The sequence below is a fragment of the Denticeps clupeoides genome, unplaced genomic scaffold, assembly GCF_900700375.1.
Source record: "Denticeps clupeoides unplaced genomic scaffold, fDenClu1.1, whole genome shotgun sequence".
Taxonomy (NCBI): Eukaryota; Metazoa; Chordata; class Actinopteri; order Clupeiformes; family Denticipitidae; genus Denticeps; species Denticeps clupeoides.
Window position 1 is genome coordinate 19,794 of NW_021629985.1, and position 13,078 is coordinate 32,871.

The 13,078-nt window shown below is 40.6% G+C and overlaps 7 pseudogenes; all 7 read left to right on the top strand.

Annotated features, from left to right (window-relative positions):
- The first annotated feature begins 4,974 nt into the window (after positions 1-4,974).
- Positions 4,975-5,093, top strand: LOC114779133 (uncharacterized; annotated as a pseudogene).
- Positions 5,094-6,164: 1,071 nt separating this feature from the next.
- On the top strand, positions 6,165-6,283 carry LOC114779148 (uncharacterized; annotated as a pseudogene).
- Positions 6,284-7,642: 1,359 nt separating this feature from the next.
- LOC114779134 (uncharacterized) lies at positions 7,643-7,761 on the top strand (annotated as a pseudogene).
- A 1,085-nt stretch (positions 7,762-8,846) lies between these two features.
- LOC114779135 (uncharacterized) lies at positions 8,847-8,965 on the top strand (annotated as a pseudogene).
- A 1,082-nt stretch (positions 8,966-10,047) lies between these two features.
- On the top strand, positions 10,048-10,166 carry LOC114779136 (uncharacterized; annotated as a pseudogene).
- A 1,354-nt stretch (positions 10,167-11,520) lies between these two features.
- On the top strand, positions 11,521-11,639 carry LOC114779137 (uncharacterized; annotated as a pseudogene).
- A 1,074-nt stretch (positions 11,640-12,713) lies between these two features.
- On the top strand, positions 12,714-12,832 carry LOC114779149 (uncharacterized; annotated as a pseudogene).
- The last annotated feature ends 246 nt before the right edge of the window (positions 12,833-13,078 follow it).

A 13,078-nucleotide genomic window follows, 5' to 3' on the forward strand; every position in this document is an offset into this window, starting at 1 on the left:
AAGCCTAGTATAGGTGTATCGTTTCCCCTTAAATGTAAAAGCGAACCAAAATTGGCTGTCTGGGTCTATGGGAATGGAGAAAAAGGCATTACTAATGTCGACCACAGTAAATATTTGCGCATCTGGTCTTTAGAATTTGGAATTTAGTAATGTGTGTGGGTCAGGCACACACGGAGCTCGCTGTACTACTGCAGCATTTACTGCCTGCAGATCCTGCACCATTCTCCATCCCACCGAGGGAGCTTGCTTTTTCACCGGAAATATAGGTATATTGCAGGGGGAATAATCTCTCTCTATAATAACCCCTGCTTGCTGTAAGTCACGTATCACTGGTGTTTTGCCTTTTAGGGTGTCAGGTTTAAGCGGATATTGCCTTATGCAAGGCCGATATTCTGTTTTGGGTCTGACTTGTACCGGCAAAATTCCTTTTATCAGTCCTACATCAGACGGTCCTTGTGACCACAATGATTGAGGGATTTGTGCTAGTTCATCTTCATCTTCTTCAGTGAGCAGAAAATGTCACTGGTTTCTGGATGTACTCCAGTCTTGGTCTGTATTGTCCAATACAGCCATTTCCAAATTATGCTCTAATTTGTCCCACATGTCTGCCCAAATCCGTTGCGCTGTCACCTTCTTGAACTATGGTGCCCAACGACTTCCAACTCCTCTCTCTGTTTTTATACAGTGAGATGTGCAGTGGATACCAACCCGGAGCATTGCTAGGTAAAGCGACCCCCGCCACCACGTTACCTTGCCCGTCCGAGTAAACATAAAGAATGACTATGGTTGTTGGCGTGAGTCGTGACAATTTCTTTTCGTATATTGGATCAGGTCAAGGAGAGTTTTTATACCACATGGTAACATGTAGTTCGTCAGAGGGCATGAGCTCCACACCTGTTACGGAGTGGAGACGAGTGCCAAACCTAATTTAAGTAAGCCGTCTCTTCCCAGCAAATTAACAGGGCATTCTGGGATAAAAAGGATGGACACGTTTTACATGATGTTCCTTTGGGGTCTCTCACCCAAACTGGTTTAGAAGCAGTGACTATTGTTGTACCCCCGTTTACTGATCTCCCTACTACTCCCTACTAATTCTTCTCCTCCAGTCATGCCGTGTTATCTCCCGGCCCTGCTAGACAGTCTCTGGCTATGTGCCCAGCCTTCCCACAGGACCAGCAGCCTGCTCTCCATTGGCCCTGTGTGTTCCACCCTCGTCCTTGGACACCCCCTCTTCTTCTTCCCCTGCGTCCTCCCTGTCTCCCTCTGCCTCCGCCTCCATGGTAAAATGTGTCTGTATGTGTAAAATGTGTTTTCCCAAAAGGTGTCAATTTTTTTAGAGGTTTGTCTTTTCCTTTTAGTTCTTATCAGTTTGTCTATGTGCATGGCGTGGATATGCCATATCCCATATCCAGATACAGGGGAGGAGCTGCAGGCACAGAGGGAAGCGCTGGTGGCTGCACCAGCGGCCCCCATTGCCCCCTCCTCCCCTACTCCTTCCTCGTCAGCCCTACGCACCCCTTCCCTCTGACTTCCCCTACTTCCAGTTTCTTCATTATCTTCTTTGCGGAGAAACAGAATAGTTTTCTCCACTTCCATCAATTTAACTGCCTGATCCTCTCTCTCCCTTTCCTCCTCACGTGCTGCATTCTCTCTAGCCTGTCTTATCTTCCTCTCCCCTTCTTCTCTCTTTCCTGCTATCTTTATCCACTGTGTTAAAGCCTCAACCCCTTCTCGCTTCATTTGCTTCTCCTTATTTTTACATGTATGTTTTATGACTCCCTGTAACTCAATTAGGCTTTTTACTCTCAATTGTCCATCAAACCTGTATTTTGTTATCCATTTATCTAACGGATTCATCTTTTGTCTTTTCCCTTTTTAGTTCTTCTTTCGGATCTGGTTTACTGGATCTCTTACCCATTTTGACCTAAATTTGGGCCAGTGTGTTGTACCTGGGGTAACCTAAAACACTGGTATTTGTTCACAGGACAGCGTATCAAAATTCCTCTCGTGGTGTATTTCACTTCTACCTCAAATCATTTGGGGTGGAAATACCTTGCCTCTGCGTCCACGAGGGGTCGCTGTTTCCTTCCCTGTGAGGTTTTGTATGGAGTGTCCGTCTAGTGACTTTCACCCCCACTCATCCACACACTCACACCCGCGCGCACTCTCATACACCTGTATGAGTTTTAAATCACTTATTTTACTATTGAACGTTCCTTTTCACTGACAGAGGAGTCCGTCCTCCCCGCGGATTTTAACCGTTTACGGGAGGGGTCCGCCCCCCCACGGAATTTAACTGCCTTCGTTACCTGCCAGAGTCTAGAATACCCAGGGTTTGTTTCCTTTAAGTAACCTCTTGATCCCAACCGACGGGTCGGCCTCCCAGTCCCCAAAGGGGTCTGTCTCTGACCCCTACTAAGGAGTCAGCCTTGGCCAAGGATTTCCTGGTATCCGTCCCGTCCGCTGGAGTCCTTTGGTGTCTTGGAATCCGGCTCGAAGGACCAATAAAATGTTAGAGTTGTACGCCGTTCCAACACTTATAAACCAGAGAAGAATGACACGAAGAAGTTGAGTTCTTTTACTTGCAAGGAGAGCGATCAGAGACGACCAATACAGCAGCCTCCAAAAAGCTCTGCCGTCTCTTCCGCTTCCTCTCTTTTTATTCAATAATAGGGCGGTACATTCATCACAGGATCACACCAAATAAGCTTATAATTTGCATGTAGGGTTGTCTCTTTGGTAGACGCTCCATCGCCAAGGTAGTAAAGGTTAATAGCATGATAACTTATATACATTTTCCAACAGTTTTCCCGCCTTTTTTCTTTTTTTTTTTTTTTAACTTCTCTTCAGGTTTCTTTGTCTGTGTGTGCTCTACAACGATCATTCACAGGCTTGGAGCTGAATCGATTAGGTGGGGTTTTCCAGCCCTCGGCCTTCAGGTGCTACGCACCCTGATGTCAATTTAATATCTGATATGTCATATTAAGCGGATTTTTAGAACAGGGAGTCGGCAATAGGGCCTGCTCCATCCGCTCCATTCATCGACCCAGTATTGCATTGCCTCTAGAAGGTGTGCACTTTATTTGTTGTATTGCAAATAAAAGCTTACCACTCCAACTTTTTGCCTTTTCTCCATCATAATTTGACAGTAAAGCGGGAGTTGTAACTCTTTGATATGTGTTCAAGCCCCTTTGGTTTAAAGTTCAAGATTTTCAAGCAGAGTTTGTGTATGGACAAACCAGCTGAAGAATGCCCAATCTTGTCTTATCTCAGAAGCTAAGAAGGCTTGGGCCTGGTTAGTACTTGGATGGGAGACTACCTGGGAATACCAGGTGCTGTAAGCTTTAACTATTGAAAAACTTTTAAAATGAAAGTATTTACATGGCTTTGTTAGCTTTTTTGCCTTTTCTCCATCATAATTTGACAGTAAAGCGGGAGTTTTCACTCTTTGATATATGTTCAAGCCCCTTTGGTTTAAAGTTCAAGATTTTCAAGCAGAGTTTGTGTACCGACAAACCAGCTGAAGAATGCCCAATCTTGTCTGATCTCAGAAGCTAAGAAGGCTTGGGCCTGGTTAGTACTTGGATGGGAGACTACCTGGGAATACCAGGTGCTGTAAGCTTTAACTATTGAAAAACTTTTAAAATGATAGTATTTACATGGCTTTGTTAGCTTTTTTTGCCTTTTCTCCATCGTATTTTGACAGTATAGCGGGAGTTTCCACACATTATAATGTTATCAAAGCACTTTTGGTTTAAAGTTCAAGATTTTCAAGCAGAGTTTGTGTACAGACAAACCAGCTGAAGAATGCCCAATGTTGTCTGATCTCAGAAGCTAAGAAGGCTTGGGCCTGGTTAGTACTTGGATGGGAGACAACCTGGGAATACCAGGTGCTGTAAGCTTTAACTATTGATAAACTTTTAAAATGAAAGTATTTACATGGCTTTGTTAGCTTTTTTGCCTTTTTTCCATCATAATTTGACAGTAAAGCGGGAGTTTTCACTCTTTGATATGTGTTTAAGCCCCTTTGGTTTAAAGTTCAAGATTTTCAAGCAGAGTTTGTGTACGGACAAACCAGCTGAAGAATGCCCAATCTTGTCTTATCTCAGAAGCTAAGAAGGCTTGGGCCTGGTTAGTACTTGGATGGGAGACTACCTGGGAATACCAGGTGCTGTAAGCTTTAACTATTGAAAAACTTTTAAAATAAAAGGATTTACATGGCTTTGTTAGCTTTTTTGCCTTTTCTCCATCATAATTTGACAGTAAAGCGGGAGTTTTCGCACTTTATAATGTTTTCAAAGCCCTTTTGTTTAAAGTCCAAGATTTTCAAGCAGAGTTTGCTTACAGACATGCCAGCTGAAGATTGCCCAATCTTGTCTGATCTCAGAAGCTAAGAAGGCCTGGGCCTGGTTAGTACTTGGATGGGAGACTACGTAGGAATGCCAGGTGCAGTAAGCTTTAACTATTGAAAACTTTTAAAATGAAAGTATTTACATCACTTTGTTAACTTTTTTTTAAAGTAAGTTAAGGGGTATTTTCTTTCTTTGATATGTTTTCCCGCCTTTTTTCTTTTTTTTTTTTTTTTTTAACTTCTCTTCAGGTTTCTTTGTCTGTGTGTGCTCTACAACGATCATTCACAGGCTTGGAGCTGAATCGATTAGGTGGGGTTTTCCAGCCCTCGGCCTTCAGGTGCTACGCACCCTGATGTCAGTTTAATATCTGATATGTCATATTAAGCGGATTTTTAGAACAGGGAGTCGGCAATAGGGCCTGCTCCATCCGCTCCATTCATCGACCCAGTATTGCATTGCCTCTAGAAGGTGTGCACTTTATTTGTTGTATTGCAAATAAAAGCTTACCACTCCAACTTTTTGCCTTTTCTCCATCATAATTTGACAGTAAAGCGGGAGTTTTCACTCTTTGATATGTGTTAAGCCCCTTTGGTTTAAAGTTCAAGATTTTCAAGCAGAGTTTGTGTACGGACAAACCAGCTGAAGAATGCCCAATCTTGTCTGATCTCAGAAGCTAAGAAGGCTTGGGCCTGGTTAGTACTTGGATGGGAGACTACCTGGGAATACCAGGTGCTGTAAGCTTTAACTATTGAAAAACTTTTAAAATGAAAGTATTTACATGGCTTTGTTAGCTTTTTTGCCTTTTCTCCATCATAATTTGACAGTAAAGCGGGAGTTTTCACTCTTTGATATGTGTTTAAGCCCCTTTGGTTTAAAGTTCAAGATTTTCAAGCAGAGTTTGTGTACGGACAAACCAGCTGAAGAATGCCCAATCTTGTCTTATCTCAGAAGCTAAGAAGGCTTGGGCCTGGTTAGTACTTGGATGGGAGACTACCTGGGAATACCAGGTGCTGTAAGCTTTAACTATTGAAAAACTTTTAAAATAAAAGTATTTACATGGCTTTGTTAGCTTTTTTGCCTTTTCTCCATCATAATTTGACAGTAAAGCGGGAGTTTTCGCACTTTATAATGTTTTCAAAGCCCTTTTGTTTAAAGTCCAAGATTTTCAAGCAGAGTTTGCTTACAGACATGCCAGCTGAAGATTGCCCAATCTTGTCTGATCTCAGAAGCTAAGAAGGCCTGGGCCTGGTTAGTACTTGGATGGGAGACTACGTAGGAATGCCAGGTGCAGTAAGCTTTAACTATTGAAAACTTTTAAAATGAAAGTTTTTTTACATCACTTTGTTAACTTTTTTTTAAAGTAAGTTAAGGGGTATTTTCTTTCTTTGATATGTTTTCCCGCCTTTTTTCTTTTTTTTTTTTTTTAACTTCTCTTCAGGTTTCTTTGTCTGTGTGTGCTCTACAACGATCATTCACAGGCTTGGAGCTGAATCGATTAGGTGGGTTTTCCAGCCCTCGGCCTTCAGGTGCTACGCACCCTGATGTCAATTTAATATCTGATATGTCATATTAAGCGGATTTTTAGAACAGGGAGTCGGCAATAGGGCCTGCTCCATCCGCTCCATTCATCGACCCAGTATTGCATTGCCTCTAGAAGGTGTGCACTTTATTTGTTGTATTGCAAATAAAAGCTTACCACTCCAACTTTTTGCCTTTTCTCCATCATAATTTGACAGTAAAGCGGGAGTTTTAACTCTTTGATATGTGTTCAAGCCCTTTTGGTTTAAAGTTCAAGATTTTCAAGGAGAGTTTGTGTATGGACAAACCAGCTGAAGAATGCCCAATCTTGTCTGATCTCAGAAGCTAAGAAGGCTTGGGCCTGGTTAGTACTTGGATGGGAGACTACCTGGGAATACCAGGTGCTGTAAGCTTTAACTATTGAAAAACTTTTAAAATAAAAGTATTTACATGGCTTTGTTAGCTTTTTTGCCTTTTCTCCATCATAATTTGACAGTAAAGCGGGAGTTTTCACTCATTGATAATGTTATCAAAGCCCTTTGGGTTAAAGTTCAAGATTTTCAAGCAGAGTTTGTGTACAGGACAAACCAGCTGAAGAATGCCCAATCGTTGTCTGATCTCAGAAGCTAAGAAGGCTTGGGCCTGGTTAGTACTTGGATGGGAGACTACCTGGGAATACCAGGTGCTGTAAGCTTTAACTATTGATAAACTTTTAAAATGAAAGTATTTACATGGCTTTGTTAGCTTTTTTGCCTTTTCTCCATCATAATTTGACAGTAAAGCGGGAGTTTTCACTCTTTGATATGTGTTTAAGCCCCTTTGGTTTAAAGTTCAAGATTTTCAAGCAGAGTTTGTGTACGGACAAACCAGCTGAAGAATGCCCAATCTTGTCTTATCTCAGAAGCTAAGAAGGCTTGGGCCTGGTTAGTACTTGGATGGGAGACTACCTGGGAATACCAGGTGCTGTAAGCTTTAACTATTGAAAAACTTTTAAAATAAAAGTATTTACATGGCTTTGTTAGCTTTTTTGCCTTTTCTCCATCATAATTTGACAGTAAAGCGGGAGTTTTCGCACTTTATAATGTTTTCAAAGCCCTTTTGTTTAAAGTCCAAGATTTTCAAGCAGAGTTTGCTTACAGACATGCCAGCTGAAGATTGCCCAATCTTGTCTGATCTCAGAAGCTAAGAAGGCCTGGGCCTGGTTAGTACTTGGATGGGAGACTACGTAGGAATGCCAGGTGCAGTAAGCTTTAACTATTGAAAACTTTTAAAATGAAAGTATTTACATCACTTTGTTAACTTTTTTTTAAAGTAAGTTAAGGGGTATTTTCTTTCTTTGATATGTTTTCCCGCCTTTTTTCTTTTTTTTTTTTTTTTTTTTTTTAACTTCTCTTCAGGTTTCTTTGTCTGTGTGTGCTCTACAACGATCATTCACAGGCTTGGAGCTGAATCGATTAGGTGGGGTTTTCCAGCCCTCGGCCTTCAGGTGCTACGCACCCTGATGTCAGTTTAATATCTGATATGTCATATTAAGCGGATTTTTAGAACAGGGAGTCGGCAATAGGGCCTGCTCCATCCGCTCCATTCATCGACCCAGTATTGCATTGCCTCTAGAAGGTGTGCACTTTATTTGTTGTATTGCAAATAAAAGCTTACCACTCCAACTTTTTGCCTTTTCTCCATCATAATTTGACAGTAAAGCGGGAGTTTTCACTCTTTGATATGTGTTCAAGCCCCTTTGGTTTAAAGTTCAAGATTTTCAAGCAGAGTTTGTGTACGGACAAACCAGCTGAAGAATGCCCAATCTTGTCTGATCTCAGAAGCTAAGAAGGCTTGGGCCTGGTTAGTACTTGGATGGGAGACTACCTGGGAATACCAGGTGCTGTAAGCTTTAACTATTGAAAAACTTTTAAAATGAAAGTATTTACATGGCTTTGTTAGCTTTTTTGCCTTTTCTCCATCATAATTTGACAGTAAAGCGGGAGTTTTCACTCTTTGATATGTGTTTAAGCCCCTTTGGTTTAAAGTTCAAGATTTTCAAGCAGAGTTTGTGTACGGACAAACCAGCTGAAGAATGCCCAATCTTGTCTTATCTCAGAAGCTAAGAAGGCTTGGGCCTGGTTAGTACTTGGATGGGAGACTACCTGGGAATACCAGGTGCTGTAAGCTTTAACTATTGAAAAACTTTTAAAATAAAAGTATTTACATGGCTTTGTTAGCTTTTTTGCCTTTTCTCCATCATAATTTGACAGTAAAGCGGGAGTTTTCGCACTCTTATAATGTTTTCAAAGCCCTTTGGTTTAAAGTCCAAGATTTTCAAGCAGAGTTTGCTGTACAGACAATGCCAGCTGAAGAATTGCCCAATCTTGTCTGATCTCAGAAGCTAAGAAGGCCTGGGCCTGGTTAGTACTTGGATGGGAGACTACGTAGGAATGCCAGGTGCAGTAAGCTGTAACTATTGAAAACTTTTAAAATGAAAGTATTTACATCACTTTGTTAACTTTTTTTAAAGTAAGTTAAGGGGTATTTTCTTTCTTTGATATGTTTTCCCGCCTTTTTTCTTTTTTTTTTTTTTTTTTTTTTTTTTTAACTTCTCTTCAGGTTTCTTTGTCTGTGTGTGCTCTACAACGATCATTCACAGGCTTGGAGCTGAATCGATTAGGTGGGGTTTTCCAGCCCTCGGCCTTCAGGTGCTACGCACCCTGATGTCAGTTTAATATCTGATATGTCATATTAAGCGGATTTTTAGAACAGGGAGTCGGCAATAGGGCCTGCTCCATCCGCTCCATTCATCGACCCAGTATTGCATTGCCTCTAGAAGGTGTGCACTTTATTTGTTGTATTGCAAATAAAAGCTTACCACTCCAACTTTTTGCCTTTTCTCCATCATAATTTGACAGTAAAGCGGGAGTTTTCACTCTTTGATATGTGTTCAAGCCCCTTTGGTTTAAAGTTCAAGATTTTCAAGCAGAGTTTGTGTACGGACAAACCAGCTGAAGAATGCCCAATCTTGTCTGATCTCAGAAGCTAAGAAGGCTTGGGCCTGGTTAGTACTTGGATGGGAGACTACCTGGGAATACCAGGTGCTGTAAGCTTTAACTATTGAAAAACTTTTAAAATGAAAAGTATTTACATGGCTTTGTTAGCTTTTTTGCCTTTTCTCCATCATAATTTGACAGTAAAGCGGGAGTTTTCACTCTTTGATATGTGTTTAAGCCCCTTTGGTTTAAAGTTCAAGATTTTCAAGCAGAGTTTGTGTACGGACAAACCAGCTGAAGAATGCCCAATCTTGTCTTATCTCAGAAGCTAAGAAGGCTTGGGCCTGGTTAGTACTTGGATGGGAGACTACCTGGGAATACCAGGTGCTGTAAGCTTTAACTATTGAAAAACTTTTAAAATAAAAGTATTTACATGGCTTTGTTAGCTTTTTTGCCTTTTCTCCATCATAATTTGACAGTAAAGCGGGAGTTTTCGCACTTTATAATGTTTTCAAAGCCCTTTGGTTTAAAGTCCAAGATTTTCAAGCAGAGTTTGCTTACAGACATGCCAGCTGAAGATTGCCCAATCTTGTCTGATCTCAGAAGCTAAGAAGGCCTGGGCCTGGTTAGTACTTGGATGGGAGACTACGTAGGAATGCCAGGTGCAGTAAGCTTTAACTATTGAAAACTTTTAAAATGAAAGTATTTACATCACTTTGTTAACTTTTTTTAAAGTAAGTTAAGGGGTATTTTCTTTCTTTGATATGTTTTCCCGCCTTTTTTCTTTTTTTTTTTTTTTTTTTTTTTTTTTAACTTCTCTTCAGGTTTCTTTGTCTGTGTGTGCTCTACAACGATCATTCACAGGCTTGGAGCTGAATCGATTAGGTGGGGTTTTCCAGCCCTCGGCCTTCAGGTGCTACGCACCCTGATGTCAGTTTAATATCTGATATGTCATATTAAGCGGATTTTTAGAACAGGGAGTCGGCAATAGGGCCTGCTCCATCCGCTCCATTCATCGACCCAGTATTGCATTGCCTCTAGAAGGTGTGCACTTTATTTGTTGTATTGCAAATAAAAGCTTACCACTCCAACTTTTTGCCTTTTCTCCATCATAATTTGACAGTAAAGCGGGAGTTTTCACTCTTTGATATGTGTTCAAGCCCCTTTGGTTTAAAGTTCAAGATTTTCAAGCAGAGTTTGTGTACGGACAAACCAGCTGAAGAATGCCCAATCTTGTCTGATCTCAGAAGCTAAGAAGGCTTGGGCCTGGTTAGTACTTGGATGGGAGACTACCTGGGAATACCAGGTGCTGTAAGCTTTAACTATTGAAAAACTTTTAAAATAAAAGTATTTACATGGCTTTGTTAGCTTTTTTGCCTTTTCTCCATCATAATTTGACAGTATAGCGGGAGTTTTCACACATTATAATGTTATCAAAGCACTTTTGGTTTAAAGTTCAAGATTTTCAAGCAGAGTTTGTGTACAGACAAACCAGCTGAAGAATGCCCAATGTTGTCTGATCTCAGAAGCTAAGAAGGCTTGGGCCTGGTTAGTACTTGGATGGGAGACTACCTGGGAATACCAGGTGCTGTAAGCTTTAACTATTGATAAACTTTTAAAATGAAAGTATTTACATGGCTTTGTTAGCTTTTTTGCCTTTTTTCCATCATAATTTGACAGTAAAGCGGGAGTTTTCACTCTTTGATATGTGTTTAAGCCCCTTTGGTTTAAAGTTCAAGATTTTCAAGCAGAGTTTGTGTACGGACAAACCAGCTGAAGAATGCCCAATCTTGTCTTATCTCAGAAGCTAAGAAGGCTTGGGCCTGGTTAGTACTTGGATGGGAGACTACCTGGGAATACCAGGTGCTGTAAGCTTTAACTATTGAAAAACTTTTAAAATAAAAGTATTTACATGGCTTTGTTAGCTTTTTTGCCTTTTCTCCATCATAATTTGACAGTAAAGCGGGAGTTTTCGCACTTTATAATGTTTTCAAAGCCCTTTTGTTTAAAGTCCAAGATTTTCAAGCAGGGTTTGCTTACAGACATGCCAGCTGAAGATTGCCCAATCTTGTCTGATCTCAGAAGCTAAGAAGGCCTGGGCCTGGTTAGTACTTGAATGGGAGACTACGTAGGAATGCCAGGTGCAGTAAGCTTTAACTATTGAAAACTTTTAAAATGAAAGTATTTACATCACTTTGTTAACTTTTTTTAAAGTAAGTTAAGGGGTATTTTTCTTTCTTTGATATGTTTTCCCGCCTTTTTTCTTTTTTTTTTTTTTTTTTTTAACTTCTCTTCAGGTTTCTTTGTCTGTGTGTGCTCTACAACGATCATTCACAGGCTTGGAGCTGAATCGATTAGGTGGGGTTTTCCAGCCCTCGGCCTTCAGGTGCTACGCACCCTGATGTCAGTTTAATATCTGATATGTCATATTAAGCGGATTTTTAGAACAGGGAGTCGGCAATAGGGCCTGCTCCATCCGCTCCATTCATCGACCCAGTATTGCATTGCCTCTAGAAGGTGTGCACTTTATTTGTTGTATTGCAAATAAAAGCTTACCACTCCAACTTTTTGCCTTTTCTCCATCATAATTTGACAGTAAAGCGGGAGTTTTCACTCTTTGATATGTGTTCAAGCCCCTTTGGTTTAAAGTTCAAGATTTTCAAGCAGAGTTTGTGTACGGACAAACCAGCTGAAGAATGCCCAATCTTGTCTGATCTCAGAAGCTAAGAAGGCTTGGGCCTGGTTAGTACTTGGATGGGAGACTACCTGGGAATACCAGGTGCTGTAAGCTTTAACTATTGAAAAACTTTTAAAATGAAAGTATTTACATGGCTTTGTTAGCTTTTTTGCCTTTTCTCCATCATAATTTGACAGTAAAGCGGGAGTTTTCACTCTTTGATATGTGTTTAAGCCCCTTTGGTTTAAAGTTCAAGATTTTCAAGCAGAGTTTGTGTACGGACAAACCAGCTGAAGAATGCCCAATCTTGTCTTATCTCAGAAGCTAAGAAGGCTTGGGCCTGGTTAGTACTTGGATGGGAGACTACCTGGGAATACCAGGTGCTGTAAGCTTTAACTATTGAAAAACTTTTAAAATAAAAGTATTTACATGGCTTTGTTAGCTTTTTTGCCTTTTCTCCATCATAATTTGACAGTAAAGCGGGAGTTTTCGCACTTTATAATGTTTTCAAAGCCCTTTTGTTTAAAGTCCAAGATTTTCAAGCAGAGTTTGCTTACAGACATGCCAGCTGAAGATTGCCCAATCTTGTCTGATCTCAGAAGCTAAGAAGGCCTGGGCCTGGTTAGTACTTGGATGGGAGACTACGTAGGAATGCCAGGTGCAGTAAGCTTTAACTATTGAAAACTTTTAAAATGAAAGTATTTACATCACTTTGTTAACTTTTTTTAAAGTAAGTTAAGGGGTATTTTCTTTCTTTGATATGTTTTCCCGCCTTTTTTCTTTTTTTTTTTTTTTTTTTTAACTTCTCTTCAGGTTTCTTTGTCTGTGTGTGCTCTACAACGATCATTCACAGGCTTGGAGCTGAATCGATTAGGTGGGGTTTTCCAGCCCTCGGCCTTCAGGTGCTACGCACCCTGATGTCAGTTTAATATCTGATATGTCATATTAAGCGGATTTTTAGAACAGGGAGTCGGCAATAGGGCCTGCTCCATCCGCTCCATTCATCGACCCAGTATTGCATTGCCTCTAGAAGGTGTGCACTTTATTTGTTGTATTGCAAATAAAAGCTTACCACTCCAACTTTTTGCCTTTTCTCCATCATAATTTGACAGTAAAGCGGGAGTTTTAACTCTTTGATATGTGTTCAAGCCCCTTTGGTTTAAAGTTCAAGATTTTCAAGCAGAGTTTGTGTATGGACAAACCAGCTGAAGAATGCCCAATCTTGTCTGATCTCAGAAGCTAAGAAGGCTTGGGCCTGGTTAGTACTTGGATGGGAGACTACCTGGGAATACCAGGTGCTGTAAGCTTTAACTATTGAAAAACTTTTAAAATAAAAGTATTTACATGGCTTTGTTAGCTTTTTTGCCTTTTCTCCATCATAATTTGACAGTAAAGCGGGAGTTTTCACACATTATAATGTTATCAAAGCCCTTTTGGTTTAAAGTTCAAGATTTTCAAGCAGAGTTTGTGTACAGACAAACCAGCTGAAGAATGCCCAATGTTGTCTGATCTCAGAAGCTAAGAAGGCTTGGGCCTGGTTAGTACTTGGATGG